Below are 15000 nucleotides of genomic sequence, written 5' to 3'. Positions count from 1 at the left end.
GACATCAATCATTTTCAGATTTTGAAAACCTTTCTATTCATTCTGTCATTCTCACACAGAGAATAAAGCAAAATTAGCATTTTGTTATAAGCCTCAATCAGTTCAGTGGTTAACAGTTGGCATGAAGTTGAGTACCAGATGGGTGGCTTTAAGTTTCAGTACAGGAAAGGCTGTTTGGATTCAATATCCTGCATTACATTAACATCTCACTGAAACATCAGAGGATCCATTGTGCAACAGGGCATGAAGTATGTGCTTGGGACAGGAAAGTGATTTCAGTAAAAACTGGTGGTCGAACATCCAGAAGTCAGTCATGTTTGGTAATTAATTTGCTTTTCTGTAGAACTGCGAGGAGGTGTGGGACAGACTAAATCAGGGTATTGCTTACAGCCGTGGTCCCTAACCAGGTGCCCGCGGGCGCCATTGCACCCGTCGGGCCCTTTACGTGCGCCCGCGGAGCAATCTGGGCTGGCCCCGCCCCCGGGCATGCGGCAGGTGCCAGCCCTGGGCGCGCCGCGCATGCCGGTGCCGACCCTCACCCCCGCCCTTGCCGGCTCTGGCGCTGGCCTTGGCCCCACCCCTGGGGGTGCCGTGCGTGCCCTTGCCGGCCCTGGCCTTGGCGCTGGCCTTGGCCCCGGCCCCGGGGGCGCAGCGTGGAACCTGGGCAGCCCCTGCCCGGGATCGCAACACATGCTGGTGCCGACCTCGGGCGTGCGGCACATGCTTGGCCCCACCCACAGTTGTTGTACCAAATAAAAGCAAGCAGGATCTTATGAGGGGGATAAGGCAAAAAGCCACATTTATTGTAAAGATAATAATAAAAAAAATAAAGAAAAGATAGAAGCAAACAACGTTGTTTAACTACTTATTCCTAACACTACTTAACCCTTATACACTTGTGTATATATATATATATATATAACCATTCATTCATACATCCATTCATTCAAGTTCTGTGTATAGTTACCAGCCTGGAAGTTGCTTGTGACAGGATACTGGCCAGGTACTCTGTACACAAGTGATGGTAGTGGGGAGCGAAGTCCTGATCAGATGCGCATCTGAAGCTCCTGGTGGGCTGGCAGCAGAACCTTGGACTCTGATTCCATAGTTTTTTAGTCCAGTTCTTATAGGAATTTCTTCCTATGCCAGTCTATAGAAATTGCTGTATCATGCTGATGTCTCCAGGGTGGCTGCCAGGTGCTCATCAGTGATCTCATCGGGTGGACCTCCAGTTTCTCCACTTGACACCTTTTGGTTGCACTGGCACCTGACGCCTTCTTCAGCCCTTTGTTGCTGTATTCTCAGGCTGGCACCTCTTAGAACCATTCACTCATCATCCAAGCACTCTCTCTCTCTTACATACATTCCTTAATGTTTCCCATACAATGTTTTTGTATAATAATAACTTTACATATATCAGAGTTGTAGTTACAAAAAGTTTCTGGTAATAATAACTTTACATATATCAGAGTTGTAGTTACAAAAAGTTTCTGGGTGGTATTGCTTAAAACATTCTCTGAGTGCTGAGTAAAGTTACAATGTTTTAAAGAGAACAGGCGTCAATTAAGTAACAATGCCCTTAGTCAATTACAGGGCTTGGCTCCCATAGCAGAGTTAGTGGCTTGACAATGCATTGTTACAATGTATCTCTGCAATGTCAATTTCAAGCAGCCCCTTGCACAAGCTTGAGCATGCCCTGGAGCGCAGGGGGGGGGGGGAGGGGGCTGTTTCTGGCTACATAGGATTATATTCTTAACAGTTCTAAGTTACATGACCTAATACATTATATTCTAAAGGGGCAATAATAATCATAAATCTAAACATTTAACAATCTTAACAAATAATAATAATAAGAAGAAGAATCCTAATAAATCTAAACACTTTAAGTTGTGGGGAACAAATTATGGGGAGTCACTTCCATTTGGGGGAATCATTTTCAATACATTAATATGTTATCCCTACACAGTCACGTGGCCTTTGAGCGGCCCCACCCCCGTACGCGCAGCGTGTGAGCGGCCCCGCCCCCAGGTGCCCGGCAGCCCCAAAACGTTGGGGACCACTGGCTTACAGCATATGGAGCCCCTACCTCTGGTGGTTAATTAACATTATACCAGATATTAAAGGTGCTGAGTCCCTCCTATTGGATGGTGCATTCTCTTAACTCTTGCTGGCTTGAATGGGAGTTGATAGTCTTCTACATCTTCTAGGACCAGTTCCAAAGCATGGAGTGATGGTTCTGATCCTATATAGCCCATTGTTAAAGGAGAGATTGTCACCCATGCCTTTTGAGTTGCATGGATGTCAGGTAGGTGTTCTTAAAGAAGGCTGAGAAGGAGTACAGGCAGTCCCCGAGTTACGCGGATCCCACTTATGTCGGATCTGTACTTATGAACTGGGCTTTTCTCGCCCCGGAGGACGCGGACGGCGGGACGGCCCAGACGCACCGCGGTCCCGCCGCCCGTGTCCTCCGGGGCAAGAAAAGCGGCTCCGCCTCTCCCTGGTCTGCTGGGGGGGGGGTGGCAGCAGACCAGGGAGACATGGAGCAAAGCCGCAGAGGATGCAGGCGGCGAGACCGCGGCGCGTCTGGGCGGTCCCGCCGCCCGCGTCTCCCTGGTCTGCTGGGGGGGGGGGGGCGCAGCTAGTGCACCCCCCCCCCCCCCAGCAGACCAGGCTTTTCTCGCGGATGCCTGTGGTACAGCAGCTGGGGTGCTGCCGGGTTGAAACTCTGCCTCGGGCTTCCTGTAGTCAGCCGCTGGTCAGTTTCAGGAGCGGCTGAATCTGGATGCCAGTTCCGACTTATGTACAAATTCAACTTAAGAACAAACCTACAGTCCCTATCTTGTACATAACCCGGGGACTGCCTGTACTGCTTTGCTTAAGTTGGGGAGGTTCTTTTTGCCTACTCCCAAATGGAGGAGTAAAGATGATAGCAGTTAAATTAGTTTTTAGTAGGTTTACAACTATCACTACTGAGATGTGGCCTGTCTTGTAAACTGGCACAAGAGAGTAGAGAAGGTGTAGGACACTCTATATATTCTACTTGAGTTACATTTCAAATTAATAACGTTACCCACTGGGATTTATGTGAGTCTAGTAAAGAGCTATGTCTGAACTCTGATATTTGAGAACAGGATAGCAAAAAAGAATTCTGCTAGAGTAAAATAAATTTTCCTGGGAAGGAACAACCCTTTCATTTAAAAAGGGGTTGATGATGTAGGCTAAAAGTAAAATCTTTGTCACTTCATTGTGAATATGCGGTCACTAGCTTGGGGTATGTCTACACTACCCTCCTAGTTCGAACTAGGAGGGTAATGTAGGCATACCGCACTTGCAAATGAAGCCCGGGATTTGAATTTCCCAGGCTTCATTTGCATAAGCGGGGAGCCGCCATTTTTAAAACCCCGCTTGTTCGAACCCCGTGCAGCGCGGCTACACGGGGCTCGAACTAGGTAGTTCGGACTAGGCTTCCTATTCCGAACTACCGGTACACCTCGTGGAAGCCTAGTCCGAACTACCTAGTTCGAGCCCCGTGTAGCCGCGCTGCACGGGGTTCGAACCAGTGGGGTTTTAAAAATGGCGGCTCCCCGCTTATGCAAATGAAGCCCGGGAAATTCAAATCCCGGGCTTCATTTGCAAGTGCGGTATGCCTACATTACCCCGCTAGTTCGAACTAGTGGGGTAGTGTAGACATACCCTTGGTGTCTACGTGCCTGTCTACGCACCTATCCAAGAAACTGAGGCTATGTCTAGACTGCAGGCTTCTTTCGAAAGAGGCTCTTTCGAAAGCATCTTTCGAAAGAGCCTCTTTCAAAAGATCGCGTCTAGACTACAGGCGGATCTTTCGAAAGAGAAATCCGCTTTTTCGAAAGAGAGCACCCAGCGAGTCTGGATGCTCTCTTTCGAAGACGGCCTCTTTACATTGAAGAACGCCTTCTTTCGAAAGAGGGACTTTCGAAAGAAGGCGTTCTTCCTCGTAAATTGAGGTTTACCGCCATCGAAAGAAAAGCCGCGTTCTTTCGAAATAATTTCGAAAGAACGCGGCTTGAGTCTGGACGCAGGGGAAGTTTTTTCGGGAAAAGGCTACTTTTCCCGAAAAAACCCCTGAGTCTGGACACAGCCTGAGTGTCCCTTTGTTTGTGGGAGTTATGTGGTATGTTTTACAGAGGTTTGTGTAACTTAGGGAAATTTTAGCTACACAAATTGCATATCTTATTTCAATGCTATTTCACAATAGCTTATTTTGTCATTTGGCGCTGTCTACATAGCACCAAATTTTGAAATAAAGCACTATTCCAAAACGTCCCTTACTCCTTGTAGAATGAGGTTTACAGGGACATCGGAATAGCGAGCCCGAAATAATGAGCTTGCTGTGAAGATGCGGGTTATCTATTTCGGTATACTCCGGTATCCCAAAATAGCATTGCAGTGTAGACATACCCTTAGTACTGGGTAATGGTGTAACAGAATAAAAGAATTTGTAGAAGATCTGTTGATCTATATATCTTTTGATTAAAATCTCCAGGTAAAATCCTGGCCTCAGTGAAGTAAATAGAAGCTCTTATTTATGCCAATGTGACCAAGATTTAATCTTCAGCTTCAAACAAACCTATTAGAACTGGACTGGAATCAGAAGCAGGAAATAGAATGTGGTATCATACCAAGTCTTTTAAACTAAAGGTAAAACCATCTTGGAATAGTTTAGGAAAAAAAATTAATTTTGCCTTTAGATAATGAAGATTAGAATATCAATCTGTTTACCACATAATGATCAAATGAGTTTCATTGTATAATAATACAAAATATGATCAGACAATTGGTACTTCCCATTTTTTAAAAATTCAGCTCTTGCGAATCTTTAACAAAATATTCTGTGTTTGTGCTTACCAGATGGCAAAACTGAAATCAATGGGGAGCATATATCTCTCACAACTACCCGGTTTGCTTCATCCCTGTTCTTCTGAATATGCTGAAGTAGCTTACCAGCTTTGCTGATATATATTTTTTTCCATGGAGAGCTAACTGTGCCTGAAGGGAGCTTGGAGAATATATTGAAATTACACAGGGTAATCACATCCGTGAAATTCTTGACAAAATAAAACTTCTCAGAGCAATTGACAACCTTGTAGTAACCCTTGGCATATTGTGAAAAAGGCTTCAACCTGATGAATGTTATTCATGGTACAGGTTATGCTTCTTTGCAACTGTTGAGCTTGTCATCTTCAGTTCTTATAAAATGTTCTGGTTCTTTATTGGAAACATTCTCACCATCTATTTGTGTTCACTGGTGGCCAAGAGGAATAAAACACACTTAACATATCTGAAAGCAGAAGTCCCTCAAGGTGATGAGAATCATAACTATAAAGCTATGGAGGAAACTCTTGTGATTATTTTTTTGTCATTTTGTCTTCATAGCTATCAAGTTTTGGCTTTTCAAAGGACCCTTTACAAAATTATGTGTAAATTTGTTTTTGTTATGTAAAAGCTTGACTTCTGTAGTTTTCAGCAGGCTAAACTACAGAAGGGTACTCTATTTTATCAGTAACTTGCCAAGTAAAAGGGTCATTGTTTCCTACTGGTATTTTTTTTTCTTTTGACAGAATATCTGAGTAAAGCAAAAACAGTGTGGCATTAATGATATCTGTGAAATTTTTAAGTAATAATAGAAATAATTCTTAGACAGGTAGACTTTATAAAATAAATTGTTTCATTTGTTTTTGTCATGTTTCTTTTTATTTTATAGTATGATTTTCCTTAATATATTATTTGCATATCCTGTGTGTATATTATGTGTATAAATATGCCATGGTCACTATTAAAAGGTCAACATTTGTCGGCAGTCACCACAACAGACTTTAAGGAAAAATAAGAAATGGCTCATCTCATATTTGCTCTCACATTCCACTGTGTACTAATAGTTGACAAATGTTGACTTTTTACGGAGACCACTGTATACATCAAGGGTGGTGGTGGTCAATAACCTGTCTGTGGGCCAGATACGGTTTGCCAGGATGAGCCTCTAGCAGACCGCCAACGTTTTATTTAACAACGTTTCTGCAGTTATGGCTGCTTGCACCTCCCATTGGTCACAGATCATTTCCCACAGCTGCCATTGGCTGGGGATGGTGATCTGCAGTCAATGGGGGCTATACACCTGTGGATGTGCTGGTAACTAAAGCATCAGCGACCTGCCATGAGCCAGCCTTGGCAAACCACATCCAGCCTATGAGCTACTTATTGCCCACCCCTCATATATCTCTACATACATGCCAACATATGACAGTGATGAGTGTCGTGGTGACAGGTGATGTATAGATACTTTGAGATATATGTGAACAGTGTGGTGATGAGATCCTCAAACACAATTCAGATGCTGACAGCTCTAAAGCTTTTAATCAATGCATGTGAGATGTATAAAAACAAGTATTTATCCCTCTTCAATACATTCACTAATACTGCACCAAGGCCAGCAGAACGAAACAAACATTAGCTGTTTTAACTTATAAGCAAAAATAGAATTACTGTTTTAATGAACAATAATCAAATGTTTGGACCACCATAACATTAAAAATCTTTGTCTGATATTTACCAAACATCCCCCACCTAAAAAATATTGTACCGTAAAATAAGATGTTGAATGCAAAAATATTTGAAAAATTGCAGTTTTGTTTGAAAAGTTAGGGTTGTGTAATAAGATTCTAGTATATAATGGAGAGCAAACTTCATCCTTATCTGTGAAGCATCTCACAGCCCTCCATGTTCTTTTTTGTATGTAATTTGTGTTTATAGAATGTCATAGACTAGGTAAGCATATGCAAGTATAACATTACTTCAGTTTAAAACTTTGTAATTTATTCAAGGGTTCATACTACTTTTACTACCTCAAGAAGTCTTTGTCTCTAAGGGTACGTCTAGACTACATGCCTCCGTTGACGGAGGCATGTAGATTAGCCAGATCGGCAGAGGGAAATGAAGCCGCGATTAAAATAATCGCGGCTTCATTTAAATTTAAATGGCTGCCCCGCTCTGCCGATCAGCTGTTTGTCAGCAGATCGGGGCAGTCTGGACGCGCCGCGCCGACAAAGAAGCCTTTTTTGATCGGCACAGGTATGCCTCGTGAAACCAGGTTTACCTGTGCCGATCAAGAAAGGCTTCTTTGTCGGCGCGTCGCGTCCAGACTGCCCTGATCTGCCGACAAACAGCTGATCGGCAGAGCGGGGCAGACATTTAAATTTAAATGAAGCCGCGATTATTTTAATCGCGGCTTCATTTCCCTCTGCCAATCTGGCTAATCTACATGCCTCCGTCAATGGAGGCATGTAGTCTAGACACACCCAGTAGCACCTACCTATATGTACTATGTGCATTCATGATTGATGCAATAAGTGATGCTAAGTGAGTGTCAAATTCTGGAAATTGATTCTCTCTGACTCAAAACTTATAAACTCTTATTTTGAACAAGTGTCAAATAAATAGGCATTAGCTTTTCATGGTTAGAAGAAGAAAGGGTGTAAAGCTCTTGGACTGAATAAAGAGCTTTAAAAATGTAAATGCAATAAAAATATTAATTCCATTAATAAATAGGAAATCCACTGTGGGCTAAGAAATTAGTAAAATCAAGGATACTCCATCACAAAATGTATTTTAATTATATTTTGATAAGTGTGATTTAGTTGTAATCATGTGTACTTTATTGATTCTTAGGCTCCAACTGAGTAAAACACTTAACCACGTACTTAACTTCGAACATGAGTTACTCCATTTGAAATGTTTGAGATGATTTATGTGCTTAAAGTTAAGCATATAGCTTAGTGCTTTGCTGAATTGGTACGTGCCTTTCTGTATGCAGGAAACTGTTGGGGTTTGGGGTTTTTTTGTTTGTTTTTTGGAATAACTTTAGGTTTTTAGAGATAAATGGCCTTGGATCCACACATAAAAATTGTTTTTTTTTAAATTATCTCATGCCTTTCTGCATTAATTAATGCTATTTGGGAGCAAAATAACTGGAATGAGGGTTTTCTGTAGAGACAGGACTGTATTTTTGCATGTATGCCTTCTTTTGGGTCATCTTGACTAGATGCCACTTCCTCATATAAGTGCTCATGTGCAGTCATGTGCACCTTTTTGCAATCTCAGTTCATGGAATTCTACACACATCTAGAAATCATGCCCCATGCGTCTATGTGGTCTCATCAGGATATCCTGGACTTTCTGCTATGGGCACGCTTTGGTGTTTCTAAAACGAAATATTGTGGAGCTTTAATGTTGCAAAAGTTTTTTTGAGGTTTTAATTTTCCATCCTGAACCCAGATGATTTCTTTTCATGGGATATAAATTTTGTTTCCTAGCTGGCTATATCTGAAATAAATAATTACAGACTACTGAAACAGAGTAGTTGAAATGCAGACCTCTCTTTATGGGAATGTTTTAGAGCTCAGTCCTGGGAAGTGTGGAACATCTCCTGTGAGTACTGAAAACAGGCACTGTGCCTTTCTCAGAGGGATGTTGTTGATTTGCAGGTTAGGGCCCCATTCTGTAACCCTTTCAAATTAAAGTAGTCCATATTTGCTGGAACAGCTTCACTGACTTAATTAGGCCTCCATATGTGAATAAGTGCTGAAGAACTCGGCACCCATAGTCAGGGGTGCTGGAAGAATTTGTCTATTGGGGTGCTCACCAGTGTTACCTCTAACATTTATCCTTCTATCCTTGGGCAGGTTGAATTTTCTTTTGGGTGGGTTGAAATTTCTTATATAACACCAATATTGAGGTCGTGTGTGGATGTGCACCCAGCACTACAAACAAAACACACACACTCTCTCTCTCTCCCTTAAAGCAGTTCATATGTGTGGTAAAAATATATTAAAAATAGGGATAGTTAACAAGGAGCAATGCTTACAATATTTAAAATGCAATAAAATATACCATGTATTAATTAGTAACACGGGATTCTAAAAAAAAATCAAGATCAGAGTTTTAGATATCCAACATTCCAAAAAATCTATTAGAAGAATCTTTTACTTTCTTACTTAAGTCATTAACACCTATGTAAACGTTGTTTGAAATGGAATCATGAAAACTTCCTGGTACATACTAACACCATGCAGCCTGCTTTGCCCCCCTTCTCCCCTCTCCCATCCTCCCTCTAACCTAGCCAGCCAGAGAGGACTGCAGCAAGTGAATCAGGCACACCCCAAACAAACTCCCCCCCACCTCCACCTCACTGAAAAGATGCTAGCACCCGCCCACTCCCTTTATCTCATCTGTCCCTGTTCAATCTGCTCCCTCCAGCCCAAGTGGGGCTGGGATAAAATCCTGCTTCTAAAACTAGCAGGCACCAGCAGTCTGTCCTGCCCTAACTCCCAGCTATAGCACAAATTATCCACCCCTTGCCCATCTCACCGCACAAACTCCCCGTCTCTACCTCACCCCAAAGCCACCCTCTTTTCCCCCCACCTATCCCATCCAGTCAGCCCCTAGAAGTCTTGGGAGTGCTGAGTTCCTGTCTCCCCTCCCTTCTGATTCTGCCTTAGCCAATCCACCCTGTTCCCCTCCCCGCAGCATCTTATTTACTCCCTTGTTTTCCTGCTCTGGAAGCTTCTCAGTTTCAAACATGGAGCAGTTCCATTTAACTACTTGCTTAGGGAAATGATACCCTCCTCCCCTTGTCAATCAGCTGAGCTCCTTGCCTGTATGTGAGCTTTGAAATTCTGAGTGGAGCTCAGAAAACAGCTGCATGGTGTGCAGTTGTTCACCTTACAGGGAACTTAGGTGCTCACTGAGAACCACTGAATAAACCTTGTATGTGATGGAAACTGCTTCAGACAAGGGACTGCAGGAGCATCCCTACTTTCAGCACCCATACCCATAGTTTTCAAGCCTCGTGTGGCATAGACAATTGATGTCTCAAATGAGGATTTTTTAAAATAAGAGAATATCACTATTTTCCCAGGGGTGTTTTTTTCTTTATCAACATCTTCACTTTTAATAAAGGTTGTTGGATTTCAAATAAAAGTTTTTGTGGCTAGAAGCGTTATTTTTAATATGTTGATTTTTTTTTACTAGGATCTTCAGGTGAGAACAGGTCTCATTGGTTAACTAGGAAATCAGAGCTCAGATCTAAGATTTGCAAAGTGTAAAGGGTGTACGTCTTTGTAAATATTGATTTTTATTCCTTGAACAGTTAATAAAAGGAAAAGACTGATCCTGCTTTAGGATTAGCCTTTGGGTGATATAGCTTAACGTAATAAAGTATAAACAATATTGGTTTAATTATATGTGACTCATGTTCCCCGGTTACATCAGGATTTTCTTTGCTGAATGGTATTATTCTAGCATTTATATAATAATTCTCATTTTTAGAAGCAATGATAATTCTTCCATGAAGGATTTCTATCAGTCCTTGTACCTCAAATCTACTGCACTATCACATAGAGTATAAATCTTTCTTTACCTTTCTCACAGCTTTTAATGTTTAAGGTAGTTTCTGAAGCAACAGATTATTGTCAGCACTTCATTTTGACCTTTAACATGACCCTCAATGAGAGGCATCTTTATCTTTTTGTGTGTCAGTGAGCTGCAGATGGTGGTTTCCTTGCACTTTTACAGAGCAAAGCCACCAACTGGTATTTGATATTTTTAAATTTTAATAATGAAAAAACCTCCCTTGCTAGAATGAAGAGGTCAGTGGCCATAAAATTACAGCAGACTTGGAAATCTGTTCACCTTTTTGCCCAAGTTAAGTGTCTTTTTTGTATGGCTAAGTAAAATATAATCCTTCTTTCATCCTCATCCATCACTGTGATAAAGTGCAGTTGAGTAGATTTTGTTCCTGAACTAGTAATTTCCTTTCCAGTTATGTAAGGCTGGTTTTACAGATGCTTGATTACTTTAAAATTAAACATTGAGCCTTCAATAGAGTTCCTCATTTGCGTAGGTATGTTGTGAAATAGATTGAAACTAGAAGCAATGTTTCATGCTGCCAATAAGTGAAACTGCTCCATTTAAAAAAAAATAGCCTCAGACATCAAAATCTAAGTTCCTCTGCTGCTGTTCCAGGCCTTGACCAAAGTTTAATCCAGGCTTCTTGGTTTTTTGTTTGTTTTCAATCATCCCATTGTCTTTCTCTCTTGAGATAGTTACTGTACCATCTTAAATCCAATCTCCTGCATTATAGCCTCAGACCAACTTTTGTCACTCAACTTTAAATAAGACATAAAACAGAAGCCCTCATTCTTGTCATTAAAGTTTCGATGGCAGCTTTTGTAACCATAAGTACATCTGTTCCAGCATCCTGGCTCAGTTGTTAATGGGGTAGCTATGTTTTAGTAAGCCAAATTCTTCTGGTTTTGACTTGACAATTTACTTTTCTTCACTTATTCTAAATTGCTGTGTTATAACAATTGCCAGATTCTCTCCTCCAGTTCATGGTATCTCAATGGTTAATGGAAGTCAGTCTTATTATATTCCCATATTCTGACTATGGATGTGAAAGTATAACCGTGTACCTGATTAACCATTGAGCCTGGACTCATCCGTTAAAGTTCAGTTATATGCAAGCTCCCGGTATACATGGGACGCCGTCTTAAAAGCTGACTCCAAGTATGCACCAGCTCCTGGAGTGCTGCCTGTCACCCCCTTATTCCCTCTGCACTTCTGTTCCTGCACACAGAGGCAGCAGCGTGGGGGTAGGGAGAGAGACAGGCAGAAGCCAGTACATGCTGGGAGCCATCTTAAAAGCTGGCTTGCTGAGTACACCAGCTACCGGAGAGCTGACTGCTGCCCCACATGTATCCATGCACCCACTGAATTTTTCAGCGGTTACAGGATTTTAATTACACACATTTTAACATCCCTAATTCTCATTTTGGACATGTATGTTTGTCAACCAGTGAGATTAGATGGAATCCTGAATGTCAGCACATGATCCATCGTTTGTAGAATGTTGGGAATCTTTAGGACAAAAGACAGTATAAAAAGTGTTTCTTAGACTTTTCTTAAGTTCATGGAGTTGGAATTCTCTTACAGTTGTTGATTGTAAGGGAATATAAATCTTTTTCTGTGTATATGTATTCTTAAATTTGTATTGTTCATGAGCCTATTGTGATAACAATGCTATAAACTGGAAAAAATGTAAGACACTATAGTATTACATTACTAATTATGCATCTCTTCTTATTTAGCACCTTTCACAAAAGAGATTTAAATTTAGCACACACTGATCCTTTCATTCCATGTTTTTCTTAGTAAAATATATTTTAGCAGTTGCCAGTAAGGTACAGTCATTACAGTGTGGGTGTTTACATGCCCAGGATTGTCATTTTGCTTTTATATCATGTAGGTTTACAAAGCTTAATACCATATAAAATTAAGAAAGACCATTAAAAATATAACTCTCTCATTGACCAAAACTAAAACAGCTGAGTTAACATTTATATCCTTCATAAAAGCCTTAAAATAGTCTTTTGGGCCATAGCATAAATCGAAACATTTCCGTTTCTTTTAATTTCAGAAAGAGCATTAAGTGTTTTGTCTTGTTCTCTGATGATCTATTCTAGCTTCTGCATCTCTTACAGAGACATTGCTTATGCAGCACATATAGTCAAAGTAAATACATTTTTAAAATAAAACTTAGAATATTGGTAGTTTTAGTAGCACCAGTGTTTGGTAAGAATAACAGAAATATTTTTAAGTAGTGCAAGTGACAATATATCTATCTACTAAAAATAATAACCCATGTTGGAGGCAGCCTAGGTTGTACCTTGGAAAACCAGCATTCTTCAGAGAGCCCAGGAGCCTAAGGGCAGGAGGGACTGCTGAGGCTGAGGAAAACGGCTTCTAGCTCAGCTAGAGGCAGCATAGGGCTGGGTCCAGAGTTCCCGGCAGCCCATGTTGGCATGGGGCTGAAGCCCCGTGGCAGTGCCCTGTAGCAGCCCCTGGGAGCATGGGGCTGGCCTGGAGCCCCGTAGCAGCCCACAGCAAGTGGGGCCAGAGTCCTGCACAGCAGGATCTGGAGCCTGTAATCCCCAGGAAGCTGGCAGCAACTATGCAAGCAGCCCAGCCAGGTTGTGGGGGGAGGGAGAAGGAAGGGAAACAGGGTGCCTGCTGGGGCAGCCTGCTATCAACAGGCAATTGGGGCTGGTGGCAGGAGACCTCCCCTGGTCCAGCAAATTCTTTTGTTTGGGACTGGTCAAGTGCCAACAGTGCTGGACCAGTGAGGTCCAACCTGTAGTTTCCTCCAGACCATTCTATTAGAAGGGGCAGAATTGAACCACCATGGAACAGGTACTCCAAAATTGGGTTTTGGCATGTTCACTGAAAGCTAAGGTCATCCAAATAGAAGCCCTATTTTTCTACACTCCCTCTCACTCCCCTGCAGCTCTCCTCCACCCACTGCCAGTGTTGCATGTGAGGAGCTATATTTTCCTCTGGTTGAAGCTGCACTGGCACCTTCAAAGCATAATATTCTATAGTCTAAAAGAGCTTAGTGCAAAATTCAATAGATGCAGTAGATTCCTTATTAGTTTTCAGAAAGAGGGTGGAATGTGCATATTATACCTAGTCTTCTGCATGTCCACTCTAACCAAATACACTCATGGCAAGGTCCTGTGGAAGACCCTCATCATGAAAAGGAGTTAAGGACCTCGGTGTCCTTTTGTGGGGCCACTAGAGACCCCCATGTGTTGTTTCATCATCATTTAGAGCTCAAGATGCTAGGAAGAGATGTATGTTATTTTTGCTACGAGTTCTAACTGGTCAGCATTGCTTAACATGAGCCTTTGCATAACATAACAACTAGTAACAACTAACTTCAAGTGGCTCTTGTCAGACCTTCTTAAAAGTACAGTTCCCACTAATCCACATGCAGCTGTCCCTTAGGGAACATTCTGTCTTACTGTGTGAAATTGCTAAATGTTAACATAATGACATATATGGGGAGAAAATTGAGGGTAAGCATTATCTCCGACTGCTGAATCATGCTGAGAGCAAATGTCGAGGGATTATTCCAACAGTGCAGAAATGTTTTCCATTTACAATTATCTATTTACATTATTTTGGCACAAAATATTCAGTTTCTGATAATTGCACTTATCCTACGAAAAAAGTTAAAAGCAGCCTTGTTTATTTGTGTGGCATTGGCTAGCCAAGAAGACAGGCAATGGGAAACAGTCTGTCCCCTGTCAGTAACTAGCTCATGATGGTAAGGGCCAAAAGGTATTTCTATCCAATTAGTTTAGATTGTCTATGTGAAATGAAAAGTTAGTCTGATGTAGCTCATAATGGCCAAATGTTGGGATATCCTAGTTCCCAGCCTTACCGGTTGAATCAAGGATAGGATAGTTCTAGCATGTGCCTATACAGCCTACAGAAGGACGTCTTCCAGCCCTAGTCACCCTAGTCGAAAGACTTGAGTTAGCATATGCTCACACAATCATTGTAAAATTAGCTGACAGAGACACAGCTAATTTTAAAGTCTTTAATTCCCCCTGCTTTTTTCCCTCTTTTCCCCGCACTTGCTCCATCCCTGCCCTGCCTCTTCCCCCAACTGATGCAGCCAGGAGTCTGATGGCAACAGCAGGGATCTGGCCCCCCAGCACTCACTGGCAGTGGTGTGGGAAGTGGAGCAATGTGGCCCCAGCTTACTCTGCTCCATGGACCTCGTTGCTCTGCTAGTTAGTGCAGGGGCAATTCCACACCTCCCCTGAGAAATGCTGTAGGAGAGCAGAGCGAATTGAAGATGCTTTGCTCCTCTTGCCCCACTGCTGTCGGTGAATGAGGGGTGAGGGCTGAACCCTTGCTGCTGGTGCCAGGCCTCTAGGCTAGGCCTCCTAGATACTCAAGGTCTCTGGCCCCACCAGCAGCTGGTCAGGCCATTGCCCCTCTTGCCCCATCTTTTGGGAACATGTGTCCCCTCTACGGCAGACTGTGAAAAACAACATAGAAATCCCAAACTAGTAGTATGTTCTCTATTTGGATTTCTCTAAGCCATTCACGAATGTAAAC

At 42.2% G+C, this 15000-nt stretch overlaps 1 protein-coding gene and 1 long non-coding RNA gene across 5 annotated transcripts in view; one reads left to right on the top strand and one right to left on the bottom strand.

The window, feature by feature from the left end:
* Nucleotides 1-15000, top strand: part of PRKN (parkin RBR E3 ubiquitin protein ligase) — a 1191290-nt gene that overhangs the window by 344745 nt on the left and 831545 nt on the right. The gene's annotated exons all lie outside the window — the stretch shown is intronic.
* Nucleotides 1-15000, bottom strand: part of LOC142827941 (uncharacterized) — a 281731-nt gene that overhangs the window by 38180 nt on the left and 228551 nt on the right. The gene's annotated exons all lie outside the window — the stretch shown is intronic.

Source organism: Pelodiscus sinensis, chromosome 3, assembly GCF_049634645.1.
Source record: "Pelodiscus sinensis isolate JC-2024 chromosome 3, ASM4963464v1, whole genome shotgun sequence".
In the NCBI taxonomy this organism is placed as follows: Eukaryota; Metazoa; Chordata; order Testudines; family Trionychidae; genus Pelodiscus; species Pelodiscus sinensis.
The sequence above is the reverse complement of the archived record's forward strand: the minus strand, read 5'-3'. Positions and strand labels throughout refer to the sequence as shown.